We start from the raw sequence: 20,691 nt of genomic DNA, 5'->3' as shown, positions 1-20,691 counted from the left end.
GAAATGCTAACACGTGGCATTTAAACTCCAAAATTTATAAAAATGGATTTTTTGCCACAAAAAAAGAAAGAAAGAGAAAATCTATCTTAATACCTCCCCATACCCGCCCCAACCTACTAATTCCTTTGTCTCCGGCCAATCCAACCAACTCATACCATCGTCTCCGGCCAATCCACCTCGCCCTCAACGCTTCTGGCCCTAGGTATGGATTCTCAAGAAGTAACATGTACCCAACTGCTAAAACAGTGTCATTGCAGAGCTTTGCAATTCTTCTACAAAAGAAATGATTTGTCGATTAATTATTTCTCCCACTCAAAAATCAATCACCATAAAACTGTAAATAACAGGCAGCTTACGTATTAATATATGCCATTTTGAGATTTCAAAGTAAGGTTTTACAGTAAAATTATTATAATGCTGTCAGTTACATTATCAATGGTAGCAGCCATAGATTTTTCGACGTGAACAAGATACTGAGACAGGATTAGGAAATTGGGTTGAATTTGTATGAATCTGTTCTTATAAGAATCTTCTAGATTTTGTATGAATTAGATGGATTTTATTTCATAGGGAATGTGAGATTTCAGAAAGGAAAGATGCCAGTGGAGCTTATTTTCCATAGATACGAGAGGTAAGAGACGATGAAAAGATGTAGGGAAGAAGAAAGAGCCTTGTCAGCATAATGTAAAGGCTAATGTTATTTCACGCTCACAAATGCGGTAGGAAACACGCGTTGTGCCATGTCATTTGTGGGTGTTCAATAGATCCAGTTTTAACTTACTTTAGGTGCCTAATAGGAACAAGTCCGACAAGTGCACTTGCTCAGTTGGTAAAAGTATCTCCATCTACGACCGTTAGGTTCTGGGTTCGAGTCACACTGGAGGGAAAGTGTGAAAACACTATAGATCCTCCTAATTTGGAAGGGGTTTAAAAAAAAAAATTAGGAACAAGTCCTAGTTAAAGTGCCAAAAAGAAAAATGGTGACAACTTTAAGGGACCACTTATGTATTTGGTCATTTATAAAATAAGAATAAATTTATGATGTAATTGTAATATTTAAAACTACAAGGAAAACAAATAGTTAGGAATAGGATTAAATTACAAAGGCGGTTTACATAACTAAACCCGCTAACTATAAGTGCCAAGTATGTCATGTTCGTTTTCCTTAATTAAACAACGACAATAACATATCCATTATTATCCCGGATCGAGGATAGTTTCATTCAAGAATAACATAGACTACAAACTTTGCGTTTAGCTACATTCGTACTCCCTCCGTCCCAAAAGGGATTGGGATTTAGAGCACGATTGTCAACACAACTGATTTTCTGTACTAATCTGAATTTACATTTCTTAAATTATATACATATTTAGAAACTAAATTAAAAAAAACACCAAAAATCACAATTTCTTTATATAAAGAATGCTTGAAAAATCGGAATCAAAGGAAACACTATTTCGACTTCCCAAACGAAACAAATTGGGACATAGAACCTTGCAAAAGCAGATAATAAACTTGGAATAAATTAACAAAAATTGAAGAAAGTGAGAATACCTCGGTAGACTTATTCGGATTCGTGTTTGCCGCAGCAGCGGCGCCGAATATCGACATTGACGCAGTTTAATAGCTACGATGAATAATGTTTACCCTTAAAATCGGATAACAATTAAATTTTTAAGTGATTTTAAGGATATGTAATTTCACTTGGCACAAACTGAAAAATATAAGAATTGAAGTTATAAATTAACTGTAAAATGAAGCAAACCAATGTAACGCGCAACTTTGACCCTTGAGCTAGGTCGCCCTCGAACCAACTGAGTATATTATAGAAAAGTAAGAACAGAATAACTGAATAAGAGAGCTTAAGAGAGAAAACGTAATATATTGCTTTGTTATGAGTATCTTTACAAAATGATTGGAACCCCCTTTATATAGTAGAGGAGTTCTACATATGGTACAATTCTAAATATAGAAGAAAATCTTCTGATTGGATAATTAACCGATCTTGACTTGATATATGCCGAGATCTCCGTCGTAATCCTCGCTCGGTCACGGATTCCTCGACTTTCTGTTATTCGACCTAGTTAGCTTCTTTCGATCTCGCTAGATCCCTATCCTTCTCGGTCTCGACCTTAGCTGGTCTCAATCTCGATCGATCCCTGAATTACGAGCTAGGCAATATTTATTCATGTAACGATCCAATATAACTTGGGATTGGACATCGGTCTGCCACCCGACCTCGATTAACCACACAAAATTGGGCAAGTATGATTTTGACTGTATATAGATAGTCCCCTCATTTTTTGGAGAGTAATGACAAGAAACGATTTTAGCCTTTGATTATGACGTAATCACCGTGACATAAGCAGTAAAAGTGACAGAAACGTCTTGTCGGTACAGTTTTTCAGGTATTTAATGCGCGTCATTCGACGGTCGGCCACTACCAGTTTTGAACCATCATTGTGAAAACGATAAATAGCCCCCTTCTTCATTATTTCAAACTTTACTTTCAAATCTTTTCCATTCCAATCTCCATAGTTCTTTGCCTTCTTCAAAGCTTCTTATCTTTAAATCTTTGAGTTTCTTTGCTTGTTCTTCCTAAAACACCAAATACTTCAGTCTCCATTCTTCTTTGCCCACAAAAACTAAATGGCTAAAACATCTAAAATTGTTCCACAGAAAGAGGCTGCTTCCTCATCTCGGTCGGCCGGCGAGAAACCAGTGGGGGAGCCACGCCCTGAAGAACTTATTCTCGGGGTGTGTGTCATAGATTTTGACTTTAAGGTCGAGAAAACCTCATCGGTTCTTGGTCGATGCGAACCGATATCGAGATATATATGCTCGATACCCAAAAGTTTTATTGATTTGGTGAAGAAAGATTGCAATTGGGAAAACAAAGAGGTCGTGATACCGGCACCGGAGGAAGCGATCACTACCCACGTGGAAGGGTACCTGAGTGTTTACAATTATCCTTTCACGTTGGGTCCCCTCGATCCGGTCATCGTCAATTTTTGCAAGAAATACCAGGTGACCCTCGGCCAAATTCACCCTTCTTTCTGGAGGATCGTGATACTGCTCTATTTTTTTGTGAGCAAAATCGACGGGCTTTCCTTCAACCTCGGCCACCTCGTAAGATTATATAGCCCCCGACTCTACCGAGGTGGGCTGATAAAGCTTCAACGCCGGGCCACCAAGATGTTAACCTTGAATATAGATGAAGACAAAAATCGGGGATGGATGGGCCGGTTTGTTCGGGTGAAGACCTCAAACCTAATTCCGGCTGAGAGTATGCCATTTCCTGAGAAATAGAATATGAAACGTAAGTATGATCCCGTTTTTAGTTTTTGTTATCTTTACTTCTTCATCTTTTCTTATCAGTGTTTTTCTTGACACAGCCGTTGCTTGGATGCCGGGTGCGGTTCCTCACCTCGAGAACTGGGTCAGGAGACTGGTTTCAACATCAACATATGCAGAGCGAGTGTGGCGCGATTTGTCAAAAGGCTGGTGGGAGGCTCGTATTCATGGTAAGCCTTCTTCTTGGCTTGCCGATTTTCCTATCGTTCAAGCATTTTTCCTCAAGTATGAGTTTATTTACTTTCTCCTTTTGTAGGTCTCGAAAAGGATGCGACTATGAGACCCTTATCCGGTGATGAAGAAGTTTTACTGCCTATCTCGAAACCAGCGATGGAGATTAAGAGAAAAAGGGCCTCAGACTCCGAGGGTCAAAAACCCAAGAAGAGAGCGGCCCGTAAACCTAAGAGGAACACAATCCCACTGACTATGGAGTCAGTCCAAAGACTAAGGGGAGAAGAAGAAGAAGAAAAAGAAGAAGAAGAAGAAGAAGAAGAAGAAGGTGGTTCTGGGCTGGTGGCCCATGCATGAGCTGACACCGATATTCAGAAAACTTCGGGACCGGTGGGAGTTGATACTGCTTCGTCTAGGCTCGATGAGGTCGAGGAGGAAACTCCGGCCCAAATTCCCGGGCCGAGGAGAATCGAAGATGCTTTACCTCGGGGCAAAGGGACTGTTGAGGAGGCGATGGATGCCGATGCAGAAACCGGGCTTGAGGCTCGTCAAGACGGAGGCGACGCCCCAAAAAACATACTCGGGGCAATAGATATCGGGCATTCTCCCTTGTTTCCTTCATTTTCCAAGTTGATGATACGTGATGCTCAGGCCATGGAGACTTGTCACGGTGAGGGAGCCCATGGAGAGGAAGATCCTTTCCGTGGTTATTTTGGTGGGGTAGAAGATGTCACCGGTCTGAGTGACTTGGAGGCTCCGAAGAAGAGCTCGGGCGAGGTGGGAGTTTCTTGTCTTTTCAACAAAACTCAACAGGCCCTGAATCGGGTAAGTTCATTTTCTCTTTGTTAATTTTCATACTTGTATTTTTCTTTCCTTGTATAATTCCTTCTTTTTATTTTTATAGGCCTCTTTGCTTCATCACGAGGTATTTCTCCGATCCTGAGGGGAGCTGAGCTGGTACGAAGCCGAAATCCGAGGGCTTACTAAGGAGAGAGATACCTTCAAGCTTATCAGTGAGTAGAGAGAAGGAGAAGCAGAAGGATTTCGGGATGAGCCAGAAGCAGCTCGGAGAGAACAAGATGATTTGTCAGAGCAGGTAAAAAGAATCTTTGAAGTTAATGACACCGACTCGGGTGTGATGGCTAACAGTTCGATCCCACAGGTCCAGCAAAAGCTCGATGTGATCAGGCAGCTTCGTGTTGAAGTGGACGCCATGAAAGCGGAGGTCGAGGAGTGGAAAAAAAGCATGGACCGCCTTGCCTCAGAAAAGGAGGTTGTCCAAACTCAACTGGCCTTTGCTGAGACCTAACTCCGAAGCTTGAAAGAGAAGGCCTTGGTGCAAGCCAAGAAAACCGAGGAGTTCCAATTTCGGTTGGGCTCAACAACTTCTGATCGAGAGAGACTGGCTACATAACTTGCAGCGGCCAAATCGGAGGTCGAAATAGCCACGACTAATGCTGATGCAATGGTGGTCGTCTACCGGTCCGATGCTGAAGCTGCTCAGGTTCGAGCAAAGGAGGTTGTCGAGGCTGCTCAGGCTCGAGCAAACTGGGTTGCCGAGCATGCTAAATGTCAGTCTTGGAGGGAGACTCTCGAGGAGATCCATGCTCGTGGCTTCGATCTTACAGCTTAGATCGAGAATGCTAAGGAGCTTAAAGTCTAAGCCAGAATATTGGCCTTTCCTGATGATGATGATACCGGGAATATGAGCAGATCTGAAAGCGAAGGAGGCCTCGAGGGCAGAGATGCTGCTCCCGGAGAGGACTAAATCCTTTAGTATTTTTTGTGTTTCTTTTAAGACCATTTCGGTATTTTGTAGAGAAATTTGATCGGGCCACGTTATCTTTGTAAATAATTTTTGTCGTGTATATATATAAAAACTTTCTTCCTTTCTGCCTTATAAAATTATGAAGTTGTATTCTAAGGTCCGAGGTTTAGACAATTTGATTGAAATCGAACTAGTATAGCCTTTAGGCTTTACGATCGAGTGAGTGCTTGCTCGAACTCGAAGTAAGGTAAACCCTTAGGTTTTTTATTTGAGCGAGGATGGTCTCTCGAACTCAAAGCAAAAACAGCCCTTAGGCTTTTGTATTAGGCCGATATAGCCTTTGTAAAAAGATTGTTTATAGCTTTCTTCCCTTTTCGGCTTGAAAAAGTTTTTTATCATTTGTATTTGCAAAACTTGTAATGCCTTAACATGAAATAAAGAACTGTTCGGGAGTTCAAACAATTTTGTACTCATTAGCGTTTTCGAGGCTTGATATTATCGAAGTCTTTTATGATTTTGCCGGGGTAGCCCTTTTAACCGATTTATGAGGGAATTCGAAGTCCTATTTTGTTACGGAATTCGGACGTCTTCGAACCGTGTTAATTCGGTCGTAGCCTTTTTAGTTCGGAATTCGCCCCTTGGGCTTATTTTTCTATTTTACTTCGAGCTTGCCTGAAGCGTCAGTCCCCGAGTGGGGTGGCCTTGGCCTATAAAAATTGAGGGTTGCCTAAAAGGTCTTATGATCTAGGAGTTTTAACGATTCGATCTCGTTTATTTTTCGAACGGTAGACCCCTAGCGTGGGGGTAATTATCTGAACTCTGGTTATGGTCGGCCCTTAAGCCTGTTTACGTAATAGATCGAGAGTATGAAATTGTAAAGTAGAAATTTTTTTCTGAAGCATATTTCGGCAAAGAAAAATACTTCTCTTTATAAATGATTATACATGCGTACATGTACTGTGCCAAGGCTCGAGCAAACTATGCGGACACGGTTCGTTTGACCGTTTGGCCCTTAAATCTTTTTCCTATCGAGACTCTGCTGCCATGAAGTAATTTCTTCTCATCAAAGTTGACATTCGAAGGCAATGCCCCCCAGTATTCGAGGTTAATTGTAAAGAAACCTCGGATACTGTTGAATTGTTCTAAGTTAGCACGATCAATGGTTGCCTCATTAAAAACCTCACCGAAAAATCTATTTGGGACAAAACCGGTCTAAGAAAAAAAAGAGTGCAACGCGTGCTTTCAGACCTAAAGGCTTCGTGTCAAAGAATCCATCCTTGTTTTTGGTCGAACACCTGCAAGTGTTAGTTTAAAATATAAATGAAAATGGAAGGGGCCGTACCTTAGCAGTAGTATCGTTTTAGGTACGATACATTCCAATTGCTCGGCAGTTGTTTGCCATTTATCGTGCCGAGCTTGTAGGATCCTTTTCTGATGATTTCGAGAGCCCGGTACAGTCCTTCCCAGTTCAGACTTAATTTCCCTTCATTCGGATTTCGGGTGTTGAGGGTAACTTTTCTTAGCACCAAGTCCCCGATGTTAAAATGTTGAAGATTCGCTATTCGATTGTAGTACTTTTCGATATGTTATTTTTGAGCGACCCATCGGACAAGAGCGGCTTCGCGTCTTTCATCCAATAATTCTAGGCTCGTATTCATGGTCTCGTTTATTCGACTCCTCTATTGCATATCGAAACCTGATGCTAGGTTCTCCGACCTCGACCGGGATTAGAGCTTCGTCGCCATAAACTAATGAGAACGGTGTTGCTCTGGTGCTGGATTTTGATGTTGTGCGGTATGCCCATAGAACCTCAGGTAGTATTTCTCTCCATTTTCCTTTGGCATCGGTCAATCTCTTCTTAAGATTTTGGATGATGGTTTTGTTGGTCGATTCGGCTTGTTCGTTCCCGCTGGGATGATAAGGTGTTGATAGGATCCTTTTGATCTTGTGATCCTCGAGAAATTTAGTTACTTTATTGCCGATGAATTATTTTCCATTATTATATACAATTTCGGAGGGGATCCCGAATCAACATATGATATGGTCCCAAATGAAGTCTATGACTACCTTTTCTCTGACTTTCTCGAAAGCTTATGCTTCAACCCATTTAGAGAAATAATCAGTCATAAACAAAATAAATTGAACTTTACTTGGGCCGACGGGAGAGGGCCAACGATGTCCATTCCCCATTTCATGAAGGGCCATGGGGAGAGGACCGAGTGGAGTAGTTCCCCGGGTTGATGAATCATGGGCGCATGCCTTTGACATTTGTCGCATTTTCGAATGAACTCCCTTGCATCCCTTTCCATATCGGTCCAATAGTACCCCTGCTCTTATTATTTTGTGGACCAATGATTCGACACCGGAATGATTTCCACAAGTGCCCTTGTGAACTTCTCGTAGGGTGTAGTCAGTATCTCCTGGTCCTAAACATATTGCCAACGGTCCATCGAACGACCTTCTAAATAGCATTTTGTCTTCTGACAAAGTGAACCGTGCTGCGTTTGTGCGCAGAGTTCTCGATTCCTTTGGATCCGATGGAAGTTTCCCATTCTTTATGTACTCTATGTACTTGTTTCTCCAATCCCAGGTTAAACTCATGGAGTTTATCTCAACGTGCCCTTCTTCGATTACTGATCTCATGAGTTGTACGACAGTCCCCGAGTTGAGTTCGTCGTCCTTGACCAACGAACCTAAGTTTGCAAGAGCGTCGGTCTCGTTGTTTTGCTCTCGAGGTACATGTTGCAAGGTCCATTCCTTAAATCGATGTAGAGTCATTTGTAGTTTATCCAGGTACCTCTGCATTCGGTCTTCTCGAACTTCAAAAGTCCTGTTAACTTAGTTTACTACGAGGAGGGAATCACACTTAGCTTCTATGACCTCCGCCCCAAGCTTCTAGCTAGTTCGAGACCTGCAATCATGGACTCATACTCGGCCTCATTGTTAGTCAATTTTGTAGTTCTGATAGACTGTCTAACTACATTACCTGTGGGTGATTTTAGTACGATGCTTAATCCGGACCCCTTCGCGTTTGAAGCACCATCCGTAAAGATGGTCCAGACTCCCGAAGATGTACCCGATTTTATCAGTAGTTCTTTTTCAACCTCGGGTATGAGGGCTGGCGTAAAGTCAACCACGAAGTCCTCCAAGATTTGAGACTTGATAGCGGTTCGAGGTCGATACTCAATATCGTACCCACTGATTTCTATGACCCATTTGGCCAATCAACCCGAAATCTCGGGTTTGTATAAAATATTTTGAGGAGGATAAGTTATTATAACACATATTGGATGACATTGGAAATATGGTTTTAGTTTCCTTAAGGCGCTTATTAAAGCAAGTGCTAATTTTTCTAAGTATGGATATCTAGTTTCGGCCTCACCTAAGGTCCGACTAACATAATAGACAGGGAATTTTGTACCTTGTTCTTCTCGGACCAGGACTCAACTTACCGCTATCTCCGAGACTACTAAGTACAGGTAAAACTGTTCGTCCACTTTCGGGGTGTGAAGCAGCGGCGGGCTCTATAAATGCCACTTTAGTTCCTCCAAGGCCTGTTGGCATTTCGGAGTCCATGCAAAATTTCTCTTCTTCTTAAGCAGCGAGAATAATCGGCGGCTCCTACCTGAGGATCTCGAAATAAATCGTCGTAGGGCGGCTATCCTCCCCGTCATCCTCTGCACGACCTTTACATTATCCACTACCGTGATATCCTCGATAGCTTTAATTTTATCGGGGTTGATCTCGATTCCCCGATTGGACACCAAGAAACCAAGAAACTTGCCTGAGCCAACCCCGAATGCACACTTTTCGGGGTTGAGCTTCATATTGTACTTTCTCAGTATATCGAAAGTCTCCTGCAAATGCTTTAAATGGTCCTCTGCTCACAAGGACTTAACTAACATGTCATCAATATAAACTTCCATTGATTTTCCTATTTGTTCTTCGAACATTCGGTTTACTAGGCGTTGATAAGTTGCACCGCCATTTTTTAGACTGAATGGCATTACATTATTATAGTAGGTATCGTACTTAGTGATAAACGAGGTCTTTTCCTGATCCTTCGAGTTCATCTGTATCTGGTTATACCCGGAGTAGGCATCGAGAAAACTGAGAGTCTCGTGGCCGGTCATGGCATTAATCATACGATCGATATTAGGCAAAGAAAAAGAATCCTTGGGGCATGCTTTATTCAGGTCTTTATAATCTACACACATTCTAAGTTTGTTTCCCTTCTTAGGGATTACCACTATGTTTGCTAACCATTCGGGATACTTTACTTCCCGAATGGATCCTATTTTGAGAAGTTTGGTTACCTCATCGTTGATGAAGGCATGTTTGACCTCGAACCGGGGTCTTCTTTTTTGCTTCATCGGATGGAATTTAGGGTCCAGGCTTAGTTTGTGAGTGGTAATTTCTGGTGGGATCCCTGTCATATCGAGGTGGGACCAAGCAAAGCAATCCACGTTAATTTTAATGAAATGAATAAGTTTTTTCCTGAGCTCTGGGGTTAGCCCCGTGCCTAGGTATACCTTTCATTCGGGCTGATGCTTGGCTAGTGTGACTTGTTCCAGCTCTTCGACTGTCGATTTGGTGACGTCTGAGTCATTGGGAATTATGAAGGATCGAGGGATCTAGTAGTCGTCATCCTCGTCGATCCCTTACTTCTGTAATTGGGTCGAGGCCGATGTCTGTGGTTGCTATTTGGCCTCTTGTTTTCCCTTCGAATCCGGTCCCTTCATTGATGAGAGCGCCGATACCGGTATTACTTCATCGACTGCAAACATCTCCTTGGTGGCGGGTTGTTCCTTGTACACTATTTTGACTCCCTCCGATGTCGGGAACTTCAGAACTTGGTGAAGGGTCGAGGGTACTGCCCTCATGTTATGGATCCACGACCTTCCGAGCAGGGCATTGTACCTCATGTCACCCTCGATCACATGGAACTTTGTTTCTTGGATGGTCCCGGTCATATTCACTGACAATGTAATTTCACCTTTGGTGGTTTCGCTTGCCATGTTGAAGCCATTAAGTACTCAGGCTGCGGGCACAATTTGATCTTATAGGCTGAGCTGTTCTACGACCCTTGATCGAATAATGTTGACCGAGCTACCTGGATCAATCAAAACACGTTTAACTTGAATTTATTCATAAGGACAGATATTACTAGTGCGTCATTATGGGGTTGTAAGAGCCCCTTTGTATCCTCGTCATTGAAAGAGAGGGTACCTTCCGGTACGTAGTCTCGAGTCCGCTTTTCCCTCGTGATTGACACCTTGGTGCATTTGAATACGAGCCCCTGAGGAGTATCGACCCCTCCAATAATCATGTGGATCATGTGTTGTGGCTCTTCTTGCTCATTCTGTATGTTTGAATCTCTGTTCTTGAAGTGGTTTTTAGCCCGATCGCTTAAGAATTCTCTAAGATGCCCTTTGTTGAACAAACGGGCTACCTCCTCCCTCAATTGTCTGCAATCTTCTATTCTATGATCGTGGGTGCCATGATATTTGCACATTTGATTAGGATTTCTCTGGGCCGGATCAATCTGCAGAGGTCGGGGCCACCTGGTGTCTTTGACACGCCCAATGGTCGATACAATAGCTGATGCATCAATGTTGAAGTTGTATTCCGATAGTCGTGGTGCTTCTTTGGGTTAGACATTTCTGTTGAAACAACTCTTATTCATGAGCCCTTGAAGGCTCTGTCCTCGATCATTTCTTCTATCAATTCTAACAGGGTTGCGTACAGGTCCGTTGTTTCTCCAATCACCATCGTATGGCTGATATCGGTCTCTGTTTGACCGTGGTTCCCGGTCAATATCCCTTTTAACTCTGTCGATGGTCCTGTTTAGATAAACGGACTAGTAAGGAGTCCCCAACTGGTCTTCCTCGACCCTAATCTTTGACTAGTACCGATTGTGCACATCGGCCCAGGTTACAGCTGGATATTCGATCAAGTTCTGCTTTAACTATTATGAGGCTACCACACTTCGTACGTTTAGGCCTTGAGTGAAAGCCTGAACGACCCAATCGTCTGCGAGCGGGGGCAGATCCATACGCTTCATTTGGAACCGAGATACGAACTCTCTGAGCATCTCGTTGTCTTTCTATTTTACTTTGAAGAGGTCCGACTTTCTAGTCTCGACCTTTATCGCTCTGGCGTGTGCTTTGACGAAGGAATCTGCCAGCATGGCAAAAGAATCAATGGAGTTAGGTGGCAAATTATGGTACCATATCATCGGCCCCCTTGATAAAGTTTTTCCGAATTTCTTCAGCAGTACGGACTCAATCTCATCGTTCTTTAGGTCGTTCCTCTTTATTGCGCATGTGTAAGAAGTGACATGCTCGTTGGGCTTGGCAGTTCCATTATACTTGGAATTTCTGGCATGCGGAATTTCTTCGGAATGGGCTTAGGAGTCGCGCTCGGGAGGGGGGGGGAGGGCTTTTGTACGAACTTCTTTGAATCCAAACCCTTCAAAATCGGTGGTGCCCCCGGAATTTGATCAACTCGGGAGTTATATGTTTCCATTTTTTTGTCATTCGCTTCAATCTTCTTCTCACCCGATTCAATTCGCTTTGTCAGCTCCTCGAGAATTTTCAAGATAGCGGGGTCAGTCCCTAACTCATTCACATTTGACCTCCTCGGCACTGGTTCGACCCTGTGAACAACTTCCTGTAATGGCTCGGGTTTGACCCTACTCGGTGCGTGCATCTGATTTTGAAGTTGTGATATTGCAACTTGTTGAGCGTGCAGCATTTCGAATATTATTCGAAGGCTGATTTCGCCTTCTTCGCCGCCCTGTGTATTCTGACCGGCTGATCAAACGTCTCTGCGGATGCTATTTTCTGGGTCGACACCCAGATTTGCATTCATGGCAACATGGGAACTGACGTCGATGGGGTTTGCAACTGGTACTCCCTCGAGATCAACTGGAGGCACTTCGTTTCCTGGGACAACTACATTGTCGTTTTCGCCATGAAAACCAAGACCGTTGTCGATGTGTGTGGGTACTACTTGAGAGTTCATCATGCTGATCCTGGAATAAAAAAACGCTTACAAGAACAAGTGTAAAGCAGTGTGTGTTATGAAAATTAGCACCAGGCAATCACTATTATCCTTAGCCTCACGGTGGGCGCCAAACTGTTTACCCTTAAAATCAGATACCAATTAAATTTGTAAGTGATTTTAAGGATATGTGATTTCACTTAGCACAAACTGGGAAATATAAGAATTGAAGTTAGAAATTAACTGTAAAATGAAGCAAACCAATGTAACGCGCAACTTTGGCCCTCGAGGTAGGTCGCCCTTGAACCAACTGATTATATTATTGAAAAGTAAGAACATAACAACTGAATAAGAGAGCTTAAGAGAGAAAATGTAATATATTGCTTTGTTATGAGTGTCTTTACAAAATGATTGGAGCCCCATTTATATAGTAGAGGAGTTCTACATATGGTACAATTTTAAATACAGAAGAAAATCTTCTGATTGGCTAATCAACCGATCTTGATATATGCCGAGATCTCCGCCACAATCCTCGCCCGGTCATAGATTCCTCAGCTTTCTTTTATTCGACCTAGCAGGATTCCTTCGATCTCGCTAGATCCCTATCCTTCTCGGTCTCGACCTTAGCTGGTCTCGATCTCGATCGATCCCTGAATTACGAGCTAGGCAATATTTATTCATATAACGATCCAATATAACTTGGGATTGGACCTCGGTCTGCCACCCCGGTCTCAATTAACCATACAAAATCGGACAAGCACGATTTTGACCGTATACAAATAACAAAGCCGGAAAAGAAACGTAAGAAATTAGATTGAATGAAATTTAGAATAAAAGTACCATAAATTCTGTGCAAATGACAGAATGGTAAAGAATCAGCATTACAATGAGGATGTGCTACTGAAAACGATAAACCCTAGTGCTTGATTGAGACTCGTGGAATTAACAGAAGATTCAAGCTTGTTTTCCTTAAATAAAGTCATTGTAAATTTGGATAATTGGAAAACAATAATGCTTAAACTAGAAATTTCAGTGAAAAGTGAAATTAAAAACATGCTCCTCTGTTTTCAATTCTGAATAATATAAAATTTTCTAATAAAATATTATTGATTATACAGAATTTTACGACGACGATAGAAATCTAATTTCCTTAAAAACTCTCTTAACACATGATCCTAAAATCATTTTCAGTAGTCATCACCACCTTCTTAAGTAATCAAATACTAATTATATGTTTGTGAAATTAATTTAAAACTCTGACTAAATCAAGAAAAAGGAATCTAAACATCCTAGAATTTAGAGCAGAATAAATTGACTATACTCTTTTCGGGCTGACACTAAAGCACAACCATCACATTGAAAATGCCATGTCCAAAGAACTCGGAAATTGGTTATTCATGCATCAGGCATGGTAATATAAGATTATGTCTCAAATAACTAAGTGTTCTTCCACCACACTTTCACAAGTCCAACTTGTGATTGGATCGACAGAAGCCGTGCATAGTATGGGTTAAATTATGAGGGATACATATGTAGAAATTTATTGTTTTCAATTCGAACTATATATATAAATAATATAAAATATTTAAAACGCAAACTTATAATAATATATTTCATCACCCACTCTGAACCCACAAAATCCAAATTGTAAATTCACCTTTCAGATACATGTAGCAAGACTAGACCTGCATGACTCTATATGTTAATCTAACACAGAAGTGTTCTTTTTAGAGTGTTGCTTTTTTCATTTTGTTTCTGTCAATAAATGAGTAGGAAAATACCAGCTATGATGACCTGCTACTAATTCCTTAACATCGAGGGGAAAAAATTACCTTAAATAGCCTATGAGGGTTGGCCGAGTTGGTTAGCCGAGTAATTTTTCACGTGGGAGACCTGAGATCGATTTTCCTTATCAGCAACTTTTTCAGTCAGAGTTCGTCGCACCGGACGTGCCTAGTGTGATTTACATCTCCTGTATGGTTTGCAAGCTATTGCACAGTGAGTAGGTGATACGAGCTGGGCTAAGTAGCAAAAATCAAGGGGCAATGGAAAGAAAGGCAATGAATCAGTAAATGCAAGAAAGAAAGAAACAAAGAAATGCGAGCTAATCTAGGGCAACAAAATAAGAGTGTATATTCATACTGAAGAAAGAGGAAGCTATTACAATATATTACGATTGCAGACCTAGATTCCTTAGCTGGCAATGTACGATCTCTGTCATTTCTAACTAACTGAGTTGGACCTAATATGTATAGGACACTCAAATGCATGGGTCAATGTGTAAATACTATAACTATAACTTAAAAGTGAAAGGGACTAAACTGACTAACTTGTAAACTTGTTCCTAACCTTCTCCTCAACTAATTTAAACGGCTAGGTACACCTGCGCAAACACAAGGTACCACTGCCTGAAGCTTTTCTCTATTAGATTCGTATCAGTAAGTTACTCAGTACATACCCGAAGGGTAGCGGTTGCAGATTAATTTTTCCAAAACAATCGCCTTAAATAATCGCGTGACATTTGATTTTGGGAGACACATTCAAACAATACAATGACTATTTAAGCTGTAATGTTATTATTAATCCACCTAGAATAAAATTCAAACAGAGACAAAAACCAAAAAGGAGTTTGATGAATGAGTACTCCTTTGGCTTGTAGTCAGAAAACAGAAAGGAAGATCTTGGATTTGATTGGAGATGACTTCTTTAAGGAATACACATTCCGAAACTTTTTACAATAATCAATAAAGGAATTGAGAACAAGTTTTCTTTACGAAAATTTTAATCAACAAATAGCGGAAGTAAGATTTTCACTAAAAGAATTTAAAAAATAAAAAGAAATGTAGACACGCGAAGAAGAAGCTAAAGGAATTCGACATCTTATATATATACATAAAAAATAATTAACCTTCCGCTCACCTAACTCCACCCCTGTCACTGACTATAACCTTTAAGATTCATATGAAATCAGTGGATTTCATCAAATCCTGCAAAGAAAATATTTTTTGGATTGCCTACTGGCTGCTGCTCCGATCCTGATGCAGCTGGAAGTAGATTTATTCCACTGAGTGATTTAATTTCTCAAATGCTTCCAGCTATAAAGGTATATATGGTCGAAATAGATTTTGGCCTAAATACGTTCGAACGAGTTCAAGTGGTAAGAAATCGGAGTGGGATTTTGGGAGTGAGCTCCGAAGGCAGTACTAACGAGCCTCGAGTCCGAAGGCTGCTCAAGAATTCGGCTCGATAACCTTATCGAGCCCGTGACCAAATCGATCCGCAAGGGATTGCGTCGAGGTCGAAAATACGCGACGCCCATCCCGAAGGTCGAACTCGAGCCAAGACCGAAGGGCTCGACCCAGTAACGAGTTCGAGCCAGTATCGAGCTCACAGACAAGAGCCGTTGCAACCGCACCAAAAGAGAGAATCTTGGCGGGAATCGAGGAAGAAATAAATCATCATGGGTCCTCGACTATATGCTTTATTTTATTATTATTTTGTTATAAATAAAGTAATGACCCTCTACTATAAAAGGGGGATCCTTGTAAGTTATGAATATACTAAATACACTGGAACAGAACATATCTCCTTGTGCTTGTTTTACTTCAGTTTATTCATTCTTTCTGTTCATTATTCTCATTTTCATAGTCAAGAATATTCGTATTGCTATCTCTCTATACGATTTGTATCAAAGGGTATCACGTATCCTTAGAACCATACATAAATTTAACGTTATCCGAGTTTTCGGGTAAACAGTTTGGCACCTACCGTGGGGCTAAGGATAACAATGATTGTTTGACATAAATCTGCAGTACACACCAGTTTACAACTTCAAATCAGCAATGGCTTTACATATCGACCACGAAGCCGGCCTTCAAGATGAAACCAACAACTTGGCACCCCGGGGCGGAAGGCCACTTGACGATGGCACTGAGGCTCGAATCGAAGTACCCGAAATTCGAGCCAAAGTACCATTGGATGTCAATTCACGAATAGCTCTGGAGGCGAATCAGCATTCCGAACTGGAAAACAACATTCAGAGTGCTACTCGATCCGTAGCCCGAGACACCCATAACGCAGGGGAAATCAGAGCCAGCTTACGAATGATCTTCGAGATGCTACAAGCCCAAAAAGTAGCGATAGCCCAGTTACAGAGCCAAGCTCATATACAAAGAAGGCCGGATCCCAATCCGCTTCGAGAAATCACCCCTAGAACGGAGCCCGCCATAGTGAAATCAAACGAGCAAGAATCGGGGACCACTCCCGAAATTACTAAATTGCTCGAGGAACTCACAAAACGAGTCGAAGCCAATGACAAGAGAGTGGAAACGTACAATTCCAGGGTTGATCAAATTCCGGGGACTCCACCAATGATAAAAGGGCTTGATTCGAAAAAAATCATACAAAAGCCTTTTCCCTCGAGTGCGGCCCCAAAACCAATCCCCAAAAAATTTCGTATGCCCAAAATTCCCAAATATAACGGTACGACCGATCCTAACGAACACGTCACCTCTTACACATGTGCCATCAAAGGTAACGATTTGGAGGACGATGAGATCGAATCCGTGTTGTTGAAAAAGTTCGGGGAGACCCTCTCGAAAGGAGCAATGATCTGGTATCATAATTTACCGCCAAATTCCATCGATTCTTTTGCCATGTTAGCAGATTCGTTTGTAAAGGCACATGCTGGTGCCATAAAGGTTGCAACAAGGAAATTGGACCTCTTCAAAGTAAAGCAAAGGGGTAATGAAATGCTGAGGGAATTTGTATCCCGATTTCAAATGGAACGCATAGAATTGCCACCGGTCACAGACGATTGGGCCGTACAAGCTTTCACCCAAGGGTTGAACGAGCTAAGTTCGACAGTATCACATCGGCTGAAGCAAAATTTGATCGAGTATCCAGCAATAACTTGGGCAGATATACACAACCAATATCAATCAAAAATTAGGGTAGAAGATGACCAGTTGGGAGCTCCGTATGGACCCGTGCATCAGAACAGGACAGTTACTAAAAACCAAAGGGAGATTGACAGAGAACAAAGGTCGAATAGAGACCGATATCAACCGTACGTTGTAGATCGGATGAACAACGATTCAACACGCAATACAGTTCGGAACAATCGAAAGATTGATCGAGGGAAAAATTCTCGGGGACTTATGAGCAAGAGCGGCTTTGATAAATATGCCGATCCTATAGAAGCACCTCGGTTATTAGAGTATAACTTCAGCGTTGGTGCATATGCCATCGTGTCGGCTATCGGACGCATCAAAGACACCAAGTGGCCTCGACCCAGGCAGACCGATCCTTCCCAAAGGAATCCCAATCAAATGTGCGAATATCATGGTACCCATGGTCACAGAACGGAAGATTGCCGGCAACTAAGAGAGGAAGTAGCCCGCCTATTTAACAAAGGGCACCTTTGGGAATTTCTGAGTGATAGGGCAAAGAACCATTTTAAAAACAGGGATTTCGGCAAGCAAAACGAGCAAAAAGAACCACAACACGTCATTCACATAATCATCGACTGCGTCGATACCCCTCAGGGACCAATGCTTAAACGCACTAAAACATCGATTGTGAGGGAAAAATGATCTGGGACTCAAGATTACGCACCCATAGAGACTTTGTCCTTCGATGATGAAGATGCAGAAGGAGTCATCCAACCTCATAACTATGCACTAGTAATATCAGTACTCATGAATAAAACTAAAATTAAGCGTGAGTTAATCGATCCAGGTAGCTCGGACAACATCATCAGATTAAACGCCGTAGAACAGCTCGGCCTGCAGGACCATATCGTACCCACAACTCTAGTTCTAAACGGATTCAATATGGCATGTGAAACCACCAAAGGTGAGATAATCCTATCAATAAACGTGGCCGGAACCATCCAGGAAACGAATTTTCACGTGATCGAAGGCGACATAAGGTACAACGCCCTTTTTGGAAGGCCATGGATCCACAACATGAGAGCTGTACCTTCGACCCTACACCAGGTCCTCAAATTCCCGACATCGAGAGGTGTCAAAATAGTTTACGGAGAACAACCGGCCGCAAAAGAAATGTTCGCCGTCGAGGAAGGGAAATCAATATCCTCGCCTTCGCCGATAAAGGGACCAGGCTCAGAAGGAGAACGAGACACCAAATAGCAATCACAAATGTCGGCTTCGACCTAGCCAGATAACCAGAAGATCGAAGAAGATGATGGTCAAAGGGTCCCTTGATCTTTCATGATCCCCGATGACTCCGATGCCACCAAATCAACAATTGAAGAACTAGAGCAAATCACACTATTCGAGCACTGGCTCGAGCGAAAGGTATACTTGGGAACGGGGTTGAGCCCTAAACTTAGGAAGAAACTTGTTCAATTTCTTATCGATAACATTGATTGTTTTGCCTGGTCCCATTTAGATATAACAGGGATCCCACCGGACATAACGACGTATCGGCTAAGCTTGGACCCTAGGTTCAGACCGGTGAAGCAAAAGAGAAGACCCTAGTCCGAGGAAAAGTATGCATTCATAAAAGATGAGATAACCAAACTTCTCAAAATAGGGTCCATTCGGGAGGTGAAATATCCCGAATGGTTAGCCAACATAGTTCTAGTGCCTAAAAATGGGAACAAACTTAGAATGTGTGTGGACTATAAGGATTTGAACAAAGCATGCCCCAAAGATTCCTTTCGGCTGCCCAACATCGATCGCAAGATCGATGCCACGGCCGGCCATGAGATCCTCACTTTTCTCGATGCCTATTCCGGGTACAATCAAATCCAGATGAACCCGGAGGACCAGGAAAAGACTTCATTTGTCACCAAATATGGAACATATTGTTATAATGTGATGCCCTTCGAGCTAAAAAATGCAGGGGCTACTTACCAATGCCTAGTAAATAAAATATTCGAAGAACAAATAGGTAAATCAATGGAAGTTTATGTTGACGACATGCTAGTTAAGTCCCTGCGCGCAAAGGACCATTTGACCCATTTGCATGAAGCGTTCGAGATTTTGAAGAAATACAACATGAAGATCAACCCCAAAAAATCTGCTTTCAGGGTCGGTTCGGGAAAGTTCCTCTGCTTCATGGTGTCAAATCGGGGAATCGAGATTAACCCCGATAAAATCAAGGCCATCGAAGACATCACCATCGTGGACAACGTGAAAGTTGTACAAAGACTAACGGGACGGATTGCAGCCTTAGGCCGATTCATTTCGAGATCATCAGATCGAAATCACAAATTTTTCTCTCTACTCAAAAAGAAGAACGGTTTCGCTTGGACCCCGGAATGCCAACAAGCATTGGAGGAACTAAAACGATATCTATCGAGCCCACCACTACTTCATACTCCAAAAACGGATAAAAAACTTTGCTTGTACTTGGTAGTATCGGAAATCGCCGTAAGCGGTGTCCTAGTTCGAGAAGATCAAGGTACGCAATTTCCCATTTATTATATAAGTCGGACCTTAGGAGAAGCAGAAACTAGATATCCGCACCTAGAAAAATTGACACTTGCACTCATAAACGCCTCTAGAAAGTTAAGACCGTACTTTCAATGTCACCCCATATGCGTATTAACCACTTACCCGCTTCGTAATATTTTGCACAAGCCCGAACTATCAAGCCGATTGGCCAAATAGGCCGTCGAACTCAGTGGGTACGATATCGAATATCAACCCCGTACGGCCATCAAGTCTCAAATTTAAGCAGACTTTGTGGCCAATTTCTCACCAACCCTCGTACCCGAAGTTGAAAAAGAACTCTTGTTGAAATCGGGTACATCATCGGGAGTATGTATCCTTTTTACAGACGGGGCTTCGAACGTGAAGGGGTCCGGGCTGGGAATAATTTTAAAACCACCCATGGGTAACACTATTAGGCAATCTATTAAAACTACCAGGTTAACTAACAACGAGGCCGAGTATGAAGCCATGATTGCAGGTCTCGAGCTAGCTAAAAACTTGGGGGCAGAAGTCATTGAAGCCAAATGTGATTCTTTGCTGGTGGTGAGTCAAGTGAACAAAACCTTCAAAATTCGAGAAGGTAGAATGCAAAGGTATTTAGAAAAACTACTTGTCACTTTGCACCATTTCAAACAATGGACTTTACGGCATGTTCCACGAGAACAAAATAATGAAGCTGATGCACTTGTGAATTTGGGATCGTTGGTCGAGGAAGATGACTTGAGCTCGGGGACTGTCGTCCAACTCTCGAGATCGGTAATCGAAGGAGGTCACGCTGAGATAAATTATACAAGCTTAACCTAGGATTGGAGAAATAAGTATATTGAATACTTAAAGAGCGGAAAGCTCCCATCGGACCCTAAAGACTCTAGGGCCCTACGGACTAAAGCTGCTTGATTCACGTTGGCTTCAGATGGAATGTTATATTG

This window comes from Nicotiana tomentosiformis, chromosome 1 (genome assembly GCF_000390325.3).
Source record: "Nicotiana tomentosiformis chromosome 1, ASM39032v3, whole genome shotgun sequence".
Classification (NCBI taxonomy): Eukaryota; Viridiplantae; Streptophyta; class Magnoliopsida; order Solanales; family Solanaceae; genus Nicotiana; species Nicotiana tomentosiformis.
The sequence above is the reverse complement of the archived record's forward strand: the minus strand, read 5'-3'. Positions refer to the sequence as shown.